This window comes from Lathyrus oleraceus, chromosome 3, assembly GCF_024323335.1.
Source record: "Lathyrus oleraceus cultivar Zhongwan6 chromosome 3, CAAS_Psat_ZW6_1.0, whole genome shotgun sequence".
Lineage (NCBI taxonomy): Eukaryota > Viridiplantae > Streptophyta > Magnoliopsida > Fabales > Fabaceae > Lathyrus > Lathyrus oleraceus.
Genome location: NC_066581.1, coordinates 96,184,478 through 96,197,159, shown reverse-complemented (window position 1 = coordinate 96,197,159; position 12,682 = coordinate 96,184,478). Strand labels below are relative to the sequence as shown.

The window sequence follows — 12,682 nt, the reverse complement described above, 5'->3', positions numbered from 1 at the left end:
CTTTGGTCCCTTAAGCTTATTACCTTTATTAAGATATCACTTGTCTGATAGTAGATAACATTTCTCTTACCTTTGGTAGGTTATCTTTGTTAAGCTATCACTTGTCAGGTAGTTGGTAATCTTTCCTTTTGAGCTTATTACCTTTGTTAAGCTATCACTTGTCTGATAGTAGGTAATGTTTCTCTTACCTTTGGGGGTTACCTTTATTAAGTTATCACTTGGCTGATAGTTGGTAATCTTTCCTTTTGAGCTTATTACCTTTGTTAAGTTATCACTTGTCTGATAGTAGGTAATTTTTTCTTACCTTTGGTAGGTTACCATTGCTAAGCTATCACTTAGTTGGTAGTTGGTAATCTTTCCTTTTGAGCTTATTACCTTTGTTAAGATATCACTTGTCTAATAATAGGTAATATTTCTCTTACCTTTGGTAGGTGTCGCATCTCGAAAAATACGATTCCTCGCGATGGTCGCGGAAAAAATTATGTTCGAACAGAGTCGCCACCGAACTTTATTTATCCCAATGAAGGGATAGGAAAATATCGATAAAACCTTTAGGAAATGGAATAATGGTCGTCACAACCATATTCGGGTTCGGGAGTGGATTACGTAAGGGTAAGGTATTAGCACCCCTTACGTCTGTTGTACTCAACGGGAACCTTTTAGTTCTAATTTGCGTTTCGAGTGTTAATTCATGTTTGTTTGTTATCTTTGGGTTATAAAATATTGAAAATAGAAATGGATGAGAACCTCATAAAGGAGAAAGGGGAGGTTTTTTATTAGTGTGCTCGCGAAGATACAATAATCTCCTGCCTACGTATCCTTAAATAAGGAAATCAGAGCATTCGTAGTTCGGGGAACTACGGTTGGTTGGTGTCTTTTAATGAACAACTATTTAGATCGCGTTCTAAAGGCTAAACATCGGCTTGTTTACTCTCGGCGGAGGCTTGATCTCTAGTTTGTTATGCACGTTAGAAAGGATTAAACAACGTCTTTTTGAAAAGAGTTTTGGTCACACGAGGGTGATAAGTCGTATTAATATGTTTAATTGTTTTGTTTGATTGATTTCGATCTCACGACGGCAAGGACAGATAAATTTGATGTGTTAAGATATTTTTGTTGGATGACGATTACTCAGATATTCGAGTAAGACAACTCGTATCCTAATAGTCGAGGAGAGGAATCGAAGGCTCTAGACCATTTCCCTTTTCATCCTTTATTATGAAAGGAGTTGATAATAGTTAAGGTATGAATACTCGGATAATCGAGTAAGACAACTCGCATCCTAATAATCGAGAAAGGGAATAGAAGACTCTAAACCGCTCTCTGTTTCATCTGAGTTTTTATGAAAATAAGGTTGCATATGGTTGACGCATTTTTATAATGAACGACAAGTACTTGAATGACTGAGTAAAACAACTCATATCCAAGCATTTGAGGAGAGGAATCGAAGGCTCAAGACCATCTCCCTTTTCGTATAATTTGTTACGAAAAGTAATTTGATTAAGTTGTATGTTTGCAGAGAAATGAAAATTGTTCGACTGACCGAGTAAGAAAGCTCGTATTCGACCAATTGAGGAGTGAAGTTGAAAACTCAAAGTCACCTCCTTTTTCATTTAGCTTACTGTGAAAATATTTTGATTTAATCGGGACTTGGAGATTTGTAGAGGAACGACAATTATTTGACTAAACAAGTAAGAGAACTTGTATTCAAATAGTCGAGGAGAAAAAATTGAAGACTCAAAGTTATCTCCCTTTTTATTTCCTATTGTAAAAGAATTTGACTTGTTCGTGCTTAGGTAGATTAGAGATGACGATTGTTTGATTTAATCGAGTACAAGAGTTCGTGTTTAAATAATCGAGGAGAGGAGTTGAAAACTCAAAACCATTACCTCTTTCCTTCTAAAGTGAAATAGTATTTGATTGTGATTAGGTATTTTTAATTCTTAATAAAGAATATTCGATGTTGGATCAAGGTTTTAAAATTTGTATTTTTTTTTCGTGAATGAATTGAATTTATTTAGTGAATAATTCATCTAATCGATTAAAATCGAATAGGTCTCATTGTAAGGAGGCCCAAGAGTAAGCCATGTGAGGTTGATGGCGGTACTTTTACAAGTAATCGACTTACAAAGGTGTTTTGAAAATGGGCTCGACTTTGAATCGAGAAGTATGTGATTTATTTTTGAAATTGGCTTGAATGATTTTAAATCGTTGAAAACGACAGAATTTTGTCACAATTATAACATGTCATCCATGTGCACTCAAGGCTCGGTATAAATAAATAAATAAATAAAGAATAATCATGCACATACACTCCACAAAAATAAACAAACATCTAAATTACAAATGACATTAACAATAATATAATTAATTAATTAAATATTTAGTAGATTATTTTGATTAAATAATGAGTAATTAAAAAATGATGCTATAACCAAATAATTGCATATTTACTATTAAATATTAATAATAACAATAACAATATAATTGCATATTTACTATTAAATATTAATAATAATAATAATATAATTATAATTTTGAAAGAAAGTAAGTAAAATAAAATATTATTTTATTTTTGTTTAATAGCCATAAAAATCTATTATATATTTCTTATATGTATATAAATAAAATAAAATAAGTGAAATAAATTAAAAAAATGAAATAAAATGGGCCAAGTAAGAGAAGAAGCCCAACACTGGGCGCTGCTGGAAATAGAACTGGGGGGTTTGAATAGAGAAAGGTCTTTGGGTCCAACCAGAGTTGACCCAAAATGAAAACACCAAAGCCCTAAAGCTTGGTCAAACATTGACTTTCTAGGGAAATCTGGGCCACATGATCAACATACTTTGACTTGGTCAAAAGATCAAAGGAGGTGCGTGAGGGTACACCACCATATGATGGGGGGATCCACACAGGATCCCCTGGTTGACTCAGGGGTCAACCAACCAAGTGGCGCCATCAGAAGGGTCCATGTGGCGCCAATGCCACCAATCCAAACAACAAATAAAAACAAAAACTCAGAGAGAGAGAAATCATTCTCTCGTTCTCACTCTCTCTCTTCTCTTCACCACTCAAGTTTCTCTGCAACTTTTCCACTTCATCGTCGTCACTCTCGCGGCCAACCTTGCCGGAGAAGACGGTGGCGGCCGGCCAACCGCGCCGCCGCCGCCGTCTCCTCCGGTGACTTACAACACCAATCCAAAAAAATTAAACATAAACCCTACTTGTTTTTCGCTCCTCTATCAAAATCTAAACTCGCCTTTTCCAAATTCTTTCTCAAATGGCCGGATCGAGGCCCTCCTTCAAGACCCAAACCTAAAACCTAAATCTAAACTCTCTCTCACACGGCCAAATGAAACCTAAATCGTCCTTAACCTAAACAACAAAACCCTAGACGTCAAAACCCTAACCCTAAGTTCGTGATTCAAACTTCTATCGACATGTTTTGAAGAAATCAAAAGAGGGGTTTTAATCCACGTGAAGAGGCGAAGATGATGGCGTGAAAAGATGAACGGGAACGGAAGACTTACTCTTTTGAAGTCAACCTCCGGTGACGCTCCCCTCCTGTTTCAGATAAGTTCCTTTATTCTTCGTCTTTCCCTACTTTCATTTTTGAATCCTGTTGTAGTTTGATTCGAAACTTTAGGGTTTTGATGAACAGAAAAATATTTGATTGTTTTCTTTTTTGATTCTCAAACAGATGTGTATTTTGTTGTTTTGACGTTAAAGAAAAATGATAATTTCTTCTTGGATTTCTTCAGAACTGGTTCTCTGTTTGGTTTGTTGTTTTAACAAAAAAAAGTCTTTGATAATTCCTTATGGATTTTCAAAATGTGTTCTTGGTTTTGTTTCAGTTTAAAAATATTTGGATTGTTCTGTTGGATCTCAAAAACGTGTCCCTTACTGTTAATTTATTTGTTGTTATATATGAATGTTGGTTTTTTGAGATAACTTGTTGGATCCTGTTTCCAGATTTTGTGGGATAACTATCTTATGGATTTAAGATTATTTTGAGTTGGATAATGAGATATGTTCTTGGGCGTTTTCTTTGATTCATCGTGTAACCAAATTATCTGTTTATTTCATCATTTATTTTCCAGTTTGTTTTAAGTGCTTATTTGATAAGCTGTTTAATCCTTTGAATTGGTTTTTGCAGGTTTTATGAAGTGATGTTGATTGATTGAAAAAGGGGGCGCTGGAAGTTGGAATTGGGGCGCTAGCTTTTGGAGTTGGGTCGCCACAAGAAGAGTTCAAACTGATGTTATTTTACAGCTTATTCCCAACCTTTTTTTTCAATTTATTTTCTTTGTACCCAGAACTTTGTACTAATATTTGGATTTAACTATGTAACCTTTGGATTAATCATGTAACCCTTGGATTAATCATGTAACCCCTTTGGATTATTAGGAATTTGAAATTAATTAGAATACTTTAGACTATGAAAAATTGGGTTAATCGTGTAACCCCTTATATTATGCATTGGCTTTTTTTGATTATTTGTAATTTTGGATTATTTGGAATTTATTTGGAATACTTTTTGGGATATCTTGGATTATTAAATTAATTATGCAATTAATCCCTTAAGCTTTATTCCAATATCTCATTTGTGTTAGTCATCTACAATGCTTAAACTCTAATTCCAATTGAAAATGGATTGGGCCAATAATCAATTTGGACTTTCAACTTAGTCACTTCTAAATATGTTTATTATTAACTTAAATGAACAATATGAAATATGCATTATAAGCAATAAGAAACAATTCCAAAGTGAGTTCACAATATTGTTCATCACCATAGTCTTTTCCAACAATCCATCTTAGCTTAAAACAAAATATATGTTAAAAAATGAAACTTGAGTTTAAATTTTTATGAAGGATTGAGACTTTGGCATAAACATGTGGAAATGAACTTAATAACAAATGATTATAGAAAATATCCATGATTCTTAATGCTTACTAATAATCAAATGGATTTTGGATTAGTAATGTACAAGATTCACACCACACTTTGCAATATTAATCATGTGAATGGACCCCTCTTTTTAAAACAAAAGTTCTCATGGATAAACCAAAATGGGCCTTGCTAACCAAAAATGCACATACCTTCCCATGCTTCGATAAAAGACAAGTGCAACAGACATCTTTTTAAGGATCTCAACAGATGAAAATGTCATTGAAAACTTGATGTCACCAAGGGCTGAGAAGCCTTAAAATAGGACCTGTGTCTTTAAGATATAATTTATGTCTTACAACATTGGGTAGTGAATGTTGGTTGAAGATTTTTTCTTACCCGGACAAAATTGGGGTATGACAGCTGCCCCTATTTAATTACCTCAAACCGGAAAGTAAGAATGACGACAGTCTTCGTGTATTAGCGGTGGGAGATAATTAAATACAAAAGGACCCAAATTTTGTCCTAGGAAATGCAAGGAAGAAAACACGGGAAGAAAATGTAGTGAGAAATGGTAAAAGACATTATCCTACAGTAAAATGGAACAGTCAAGACTTTCTGGGAGTCGTCAGAACAGTATCTTGGGCATCATAGTCGAGATATATGGAATGGCATCCCTAGATAAATCTCAAGACTTTCCAGGATGCTAGAATAATATAAAGAAAATTTGGCATGAGACTCTTCATTTTGGTGAAGCAGCATCTCAAATAGTAAAAGTGAGATTCTCTATATCAACTCGAAACAACATTTTATACGATAGAATTAAGATATTCCAGCAAAGGGAAAAATACCTTAATTGAATCTAAGACTCTCCGAGGATATTAGAGCAGTATCTCTAAAAAAATCTGAAATGAGACTCTTCATGTTGATGAAGCAGCATCTCAAACAGTAAAAATGAGATTCTCTGTATCGGGTCGAAACAGCATCTTATATGATAGAATTAAGATATTCCAGCAAGGGAAAAATACCTTAATTGAATCTAAGACTCTTCGAGGATATTAGAGCAGTATCTCTAAAAAAAATCTGAAATGAGACTCTTCATATTGATGAAGCAGCATCTCAAACAGTAAAAATGAGATTCTCTGTATCAGGTTGAAACAACATCTTATATGATAGAATTAAGATATTCCAGCAAGGGAAAAAATACCTTAATTGAATCTAAGACTCTTCGAGGATATTAGAGCAGTATCTCTAAAAGAATCTGAAATGAGACTCTTCATATTGATGAAGCAGCATCTCAAACAGTAAAAATGAGATTCTTTGTATCGGGTCGAAACAGCATCTTATATGATAGAATTAAGATATTCTAGCAAGGGAAAAATACCTTAATCGAATCTAAGACTCTCCGAGGATATTATAGCAGTATCTCTAAAAAGAATCTGAAATGAGACTCTTCATATTGATGAAGCAGCATCTCAAACAGTAAAAATAAGATTCTCTGTATCGGATCGAAACAACATCTTATATGATAGAATTAAGATATTCCAGCAAGGGAAAATACCTTAATTGAATCTAAGACTCTTCGAGGATATTAGAGCAGTATCTCTAAAAGAATCTGAAATGAGATTCTTCATACTGATGAAGCAACATCTCAAACAGTAAAAATGAGATTCTCTATATCGGGCCGAAACAGCATCTTATATGATAGAATTAAGATATTCCAGCAAGGGAAAAATACCTTAATTGAATCTAAGACTCTTCGAGGATATTAGAGTAGTATCTCTAAAAAATAAATGAGATTCTTCAGATAAATGAAGCAGTATCTCAAACAAATAAATGAGATTCTTCGGAAAAATGAAGCAGTATCCCAAATGTTTGTCTGTTGGGGGAAATCTTTTTTTAAGAAAGGACTCCTTTTGAGGGAGATTTACTAGAAATGCCCTGCAGAGGAAAAAGCTCATAAGAGACTTTTTAGAGTAACCTCTTCTTGGGGAGCAATGACTGTAAAATAAATGTTGGGAATATCATTATTAATCATAAAGTTTGAAAAATGATTTGCTGAGAAATGATCCCACGAGCAAATGTAGGGTAATAACTTCATTTGAAAATGAGGAATGTCCAAGATATACATGAATGACCTTGGATCCTGATATTTTATATTTGATTTTTGTATGATATTCCACTTTTAAGTGGGAATTCCATGCATGGGATGTATGCAAGTATGCAATTTGCTGGGGATATTTGGTTGTGCATGTAGGAATGCAAATGAATTTTATTTTGTTGAACTTCCCATTTTATGGGAGTGTTATGCATGAGTATGCTGATGATTGATATGATTGTGTATTTTGTTTTTTATTTTTATTTTTCTGTTTGGTAGGAAAACTATTTATGAATTATTTATATGATGCATGTTAGAATGCAAATGGGTAATCGGATATGCCCCGGTTAAGATGTTCTTGCTTTGGGGTATGATGCCAATAGTGTGGACTTTTGTTATTGGGGTGATTAATGAAAATCAGGCTTTGATGCCCTACTAGGTGATTTTGGGAATATATTTGGGTTGCTCCAAGTTATTGAAGGGTTCAGACTTTCTCAACACGCGATACTCCATCCATGATTTATCAATGTTTCTACTGGAAATGCAATGGAGCCTTGCCCCGGTTTGGCTATACCATGAATACATTTATGAGAGGTATGAATTAGTGTTTGTGAACCGATTCCGCCGCGACCCGCATTCACCCTCTCCCTTCCCCAATCCAAAAACTCTAAACGCTTTACAATTAGAAGTAGCATGGGTCAAGCAAGATTGGAAAAATAACATCAAAACTTTCTAAATTCATATAACAAATACATCAAAAGTTAGAATTGCATACAAAATTGGACCAAATACATTAAAAATATCAGTTACAATTTGGAACCCTAAATCTGTTTTTGAACAAAATCAAAATCTAATCAAACTACAATCAAATCAAAATTCTAATTTTCCTAAATGAATAAATCTAATTAAATTACAGACCTAAAAAATAATCTATAAATACATGGAATTTAAGATGAAAAGAGAAGAACAGAAAAAACCCTAAGAACATTTGTTGTTGCAAATTCCGAAACCATACTCAAAGCTCCATTAAATTTTGATTACTTTGGGCTTTTCACATTGAAACCCTAAGAAATATGAGCTTAGCCACCGTTTAACCTCGCAAGCAAAAGAAAAAAAAGTAGAAGTTAGAAGGAGGGTGTCATACCCCAATTTTGTCCAGCCATCTTGGTTTAATCCATGAGATTTCTTTGTTTCAAAAGTCCCATATTTAGAATTTGCATTTTTTAGAAAGTAGAATTGTGTTTTTTTAATTAAAAGTCTCATGTTTAGATTTTTTGTATTTAAAATAGATTTGTGTTGTTTTTAAATTAAAAAGTTCCATATTTATATTTTTATATTTATATTTAAAATGGAATTGTGTTGTTTTTTAAAAGTCCCACATTTAGATTTTTGTGCTTAAATTAGAATTGTGTTTTTTTTAAAAATTAAATTACTATACTTAGTAATTATGTTGTTCTTTAGATTAATTCATTATACTTAAATTAGAAATTTATTTTTTAATTAAGTCATTATACTTAAGTTAGAAATTTGTTTTTAAATTAAGTCATTATACTTAAATTATAAATTTGTTTTTAAATTAAGTCATTATACTTAAATTAGAAATTTGTTTTTAAATTGAGTCATTATACTTAAATTAAAAATTTGTTTTTGAAATTAAGTCATTATACTTAAATTATAAATTTGTTTTTAAATTAAGTCATTATACTTAAATTATAAATTTGTTTTTAAATTAAGTCATTATACTTAAATTAGAAATTTGTTTTTAAATTGAGTCATTATACTTAAATTAGAAATTTGTTTTTAAATTGAATCATTATACTTAAATTATAAATTTGTTTTGAAATTAAGTCATTATACTTTAAATTAGAAATTTGTTTTTAAAATTAAGTCATTATACTTAAATTAGAAGTTTGTTGTTTTTAAAATTAAGTCATTATATTTAAATTAGGAATTTGTTGTTTTTAAAATTAAGTAATTTGCTGTTTTTAAAAGTTAAATGATTAACATAAATAAATAATGAGTTAAATTTTGAAAGATTAAAAGGTAATTACATAATTAAAATTTAATTCAATAAATCCCAAATAATCCAAACACACATTTTGTCTAAAAAAATAAAACTAAGTAATTACAGTGAAAAATTGCTACAGATGGAAATAGGTTCATAATGACCAAAATCAAGCAATTAGGATGAAATCACTTTGGACTTAGTCACAAAAAATAGGTTGTCTTGAAGCTTGGAGCAGCCACCTTCCATTCCATCAGGTCATCTCAGAGCTATAACCTGCGGAGAAAAATAGCTTATTTAAAAAGCACTTTTCAAAAGTACTTAGAGAACTGAAAAACAACTAAATAAATCATTCAGATTAAAAATTTGTCCATAAGGTAAATCTAAACATCCAAAAAGCACTTTTAACATTTACTTAAAACAGAACAAACCAAATCCCACATAATCTGGGATGAGAAATTCGAAAAAAGGAAGAAGTTTTTCTTTAAGACTTAAGCAATATTTCATAAATGGGGAAGAGAGGTTAACAAATATATACATATCACAGTAAGAGATTTTCTCAAAAAAAACACAGCAAGAACAAAAACACAGCAAAACAATTCTTCTCAAAAACCTTTAACCAGAACACAACAAAAAACGATTTGCATTAAGAACATCCAACAGAGAAAATTCTTTAAAAAAATAGCCAGCACATAAAAAAAAACTCAACTCCTAAGGTTATTGAGTTTTCATACCGAATCTCAATAAACTTTGAGCTAAAGCACCAGCTACTCGCATATTACCGTCAAAGGTAGCCACAACCAAGATTCGAACAGAGGGAAAAGCAGGCCAAAGGAAAGCAGAACGCACGAAAGACAACTTACCTGGACTTGTTTTCTCTTCTTCGCCGTTGCGTTAAAGCGGTAGATCCTTGCCCCTTCACTTTTATTCTTGGTTTATCGTATACATTCGTAACTCACAATCTATGTATCGCTCGCTCTTTGTCGTGTGTCGCTTGCTGTATGATGATTATTTGTTTTTCCTTTACCATGTTTTTGCTTTGAAATACGATTTTGCATTAAGACTGTTGAGCGACTGGATCTGTGGATTATAGTACAGGTTGATTCGAAGTTTAGTCTTATGGTCCAAATTTATGGTGTGTGCATGAACCAGTTTGAGGGTTGCTGTTTTGGGGTTGTTGGTGCGAGGAAGATAAGAAAAGGCAGAGAGTGACCGCCAAAGAGTAGAAAAGGGGAAAGGATTCTGAATGATTTCCTTCTACGTGCAGACTTCGTTTTTATTTCCTTATTTAAAAATAGTTTTTAAGAGCATTTAATACCGGTCCTTTCCTCACTGCCCAAGGCCAACTGCCACTTCGTTTCCCACCCTCATAATTATTCTCACTCTTTCACGCTTCTAGAAAATGAAAAGATTTACTAATCCAATTTAGGGTTTGAGTTGGACGGCGCCCCTTGGGCCTCCTAGGGTTTTTCGGCCCACCTATTTTTCTCTTCTCCTCTACTGCTGTTATGTGCCCTAATGGGCTTCAGATGTCTTCATGGCCCATTTGTTTTGATATAGTTCCCTTATTTAGCATATGATTAATTGTTGGGTATTTGATTTAAAACATAATTTTATTTATTAAGTAAAACTTTGTTATTATAATCATCTAATATCAATTATATAATTTACTACTATTTAATTAATTAATTAAGTTTACTATCATTATCACCATTTATTAGTTAAATATAAGTAATTTTTTTTTATGAGAATTGTGTGCCACCACTTTGGTTTATTTATTTTATTCTTTTTTTGTAAAAAAATTTATAATTATACTATTGTTAATATTATTTTTTTTTTTTATATATATATATATATATATATATATATATATATATATATATATATATATATAGTAAATATGTAATTATTACTATTATTATTGTTATTTTTTTTTATTTTTTTAAAAGTAAATACGCAATTATATGGTTGTTATCATTATTAATATTCAATTATTTGGTTATATTCATTTTTTTTATTACTACTTATCATTTAATTAAAATAAAATAATTAGTTAAGCATCCAATTAATTAATTGACTATAAAATCACAAATGACCTTCATAATTTAGATGTTTATTTATCTTAAGGAGTGTATGTGCATGATTATTCTTTATCTATTTGTTTATATTGAACCTTGAGTGTACACGAAATGATATGTTATAATTGTGACAAAATCACGTTGCCTTCATCGATTTTAAAATAATCCGAGCCGATTTCAAATCACATGCTTCTCGATTCAAAGTCGAGCCCATTTTCAAAACACCTTTGTAAGTCAATTGTTTTAGGCATCGCCATCAACCTCATATGGCTTACTCTTGGGCTTTCTTACAATGAGACCTACTCGGTTTTAATTAATCGATTAAATGGACCATTCACTAAATAAATTCAATTCATTCACAAGAATGCAATTTTTAAAACCTCGACCCGACATCGAAAGTTAAATTAAAATACTTAATCACATCTAAACGACACTTCATTTGAAAATGAAAAGGGGGATGGTTTTGAGTTTTCAACTCCTCTCCTCGATTTTTTTGAATACGAGTTTTCTTACTCGGTTAGTCAAATAGTCGTCATTTCTAATTCATTTAAGTACAAACAAATCAAATCATTTTATAATAAGAAACGAAAAGGGAGATGACTTTGAGTCTTCAATTTCTCTCCTCGATTATTTGAATACAAGTTCTCTTACTCGGTTAGTCGAATAATCGTCATTTCTAAATCCACTTAAGCATAATTAAATCAAAACCTTCTTACAATAAATAAAAAATGAAATGGGGGATGGTTTTAAGTCTTTAACTCCTCCCCTCGATTGTTTGAATACAAGTTTTCTGACTTGGTCAGTTAAACACTCGTCATCTCTTTACAAACTTCTAAATCCGATTAAATCAAAATATTCTCATAATAATGAAATGAAAAAGGAGATGACTTTGAGTCTTCAACTTCTCTCCTCAATTATTTGAATACGAGCTCTCTTACTCGGTCAGTCGAACAATTGTCATTTTTCCATCAACTTATACCATAAGTCAAATTATTCTCAAATCAAAACTATACGAAAAGGGAGATGGTTTTGAGTTTTCAATTCCTCTTCTCAAATGCTTGGATATGAGTTGTTTTACTCAGTCATTCAAGTATTTGTCGTTCTTTCTAAAATACGTCCACCATATACCACATTATTTTCATAAATACTCAGATGAAACAGAGAGTGGTTTAGAGTCTTCTATTCCTCTTCTCGATTATTAGGATACGAGTTATCTTACTCGATTATCCGAGTATTCGTAACCCATTCAAAACACTTTAATTATTATCAAATCCTTTCTATAATTAAGGATGAAAAAGAAAGTGGTCTAGAGTCTTCTATTCCCTTTCCCGACTGTTAGGATACGAGTTGTCTTACTCGACTATCTGAGTAATCGTCATCCAACCAAGAACATCTTAACTAATCAAAATATTCAATATATTAATCCAGCTTGTCACCCCCATGTGACCTAAACTATTTTCAGAAGGAACATCATTTAATCCTTTCTAATGCGCATAACAAACCATTGCTTAAGCCTCCGCCGAGAGTAGACAAGCCAACGTTTATCCTTTAGAACGCGATCTAAACAGTTGTTCATTAAAAAACACCAACCAATCGTAGTCCCCGAACTAC

The 12,682-nt window shown here is 32.0% G+C and overlaps 1 long non-coding RNA gene across 1 annotated transcript; it reads right to left on the bottom strand.

Moving 5' to 3' along the window:
• Positions 1-9,032: 9,032 nt before the first annotated feature.
• Positions 9,033-10,371, bottom strand: LOC127125578 (uncharacterized). The gene is made up of 2 exons (XR_007804751.1): positions 9,857-10,371; positions 9,033-9,269 (listed from the first exon to the last, which is right to left on the bottom strand). It is a non-coding gene; the product is annotated as an uncharacterized LOC127125578 (long non-coding RNA).
• Positions 10,372-12,682: the final 2,311 nt, after the last annotated feature.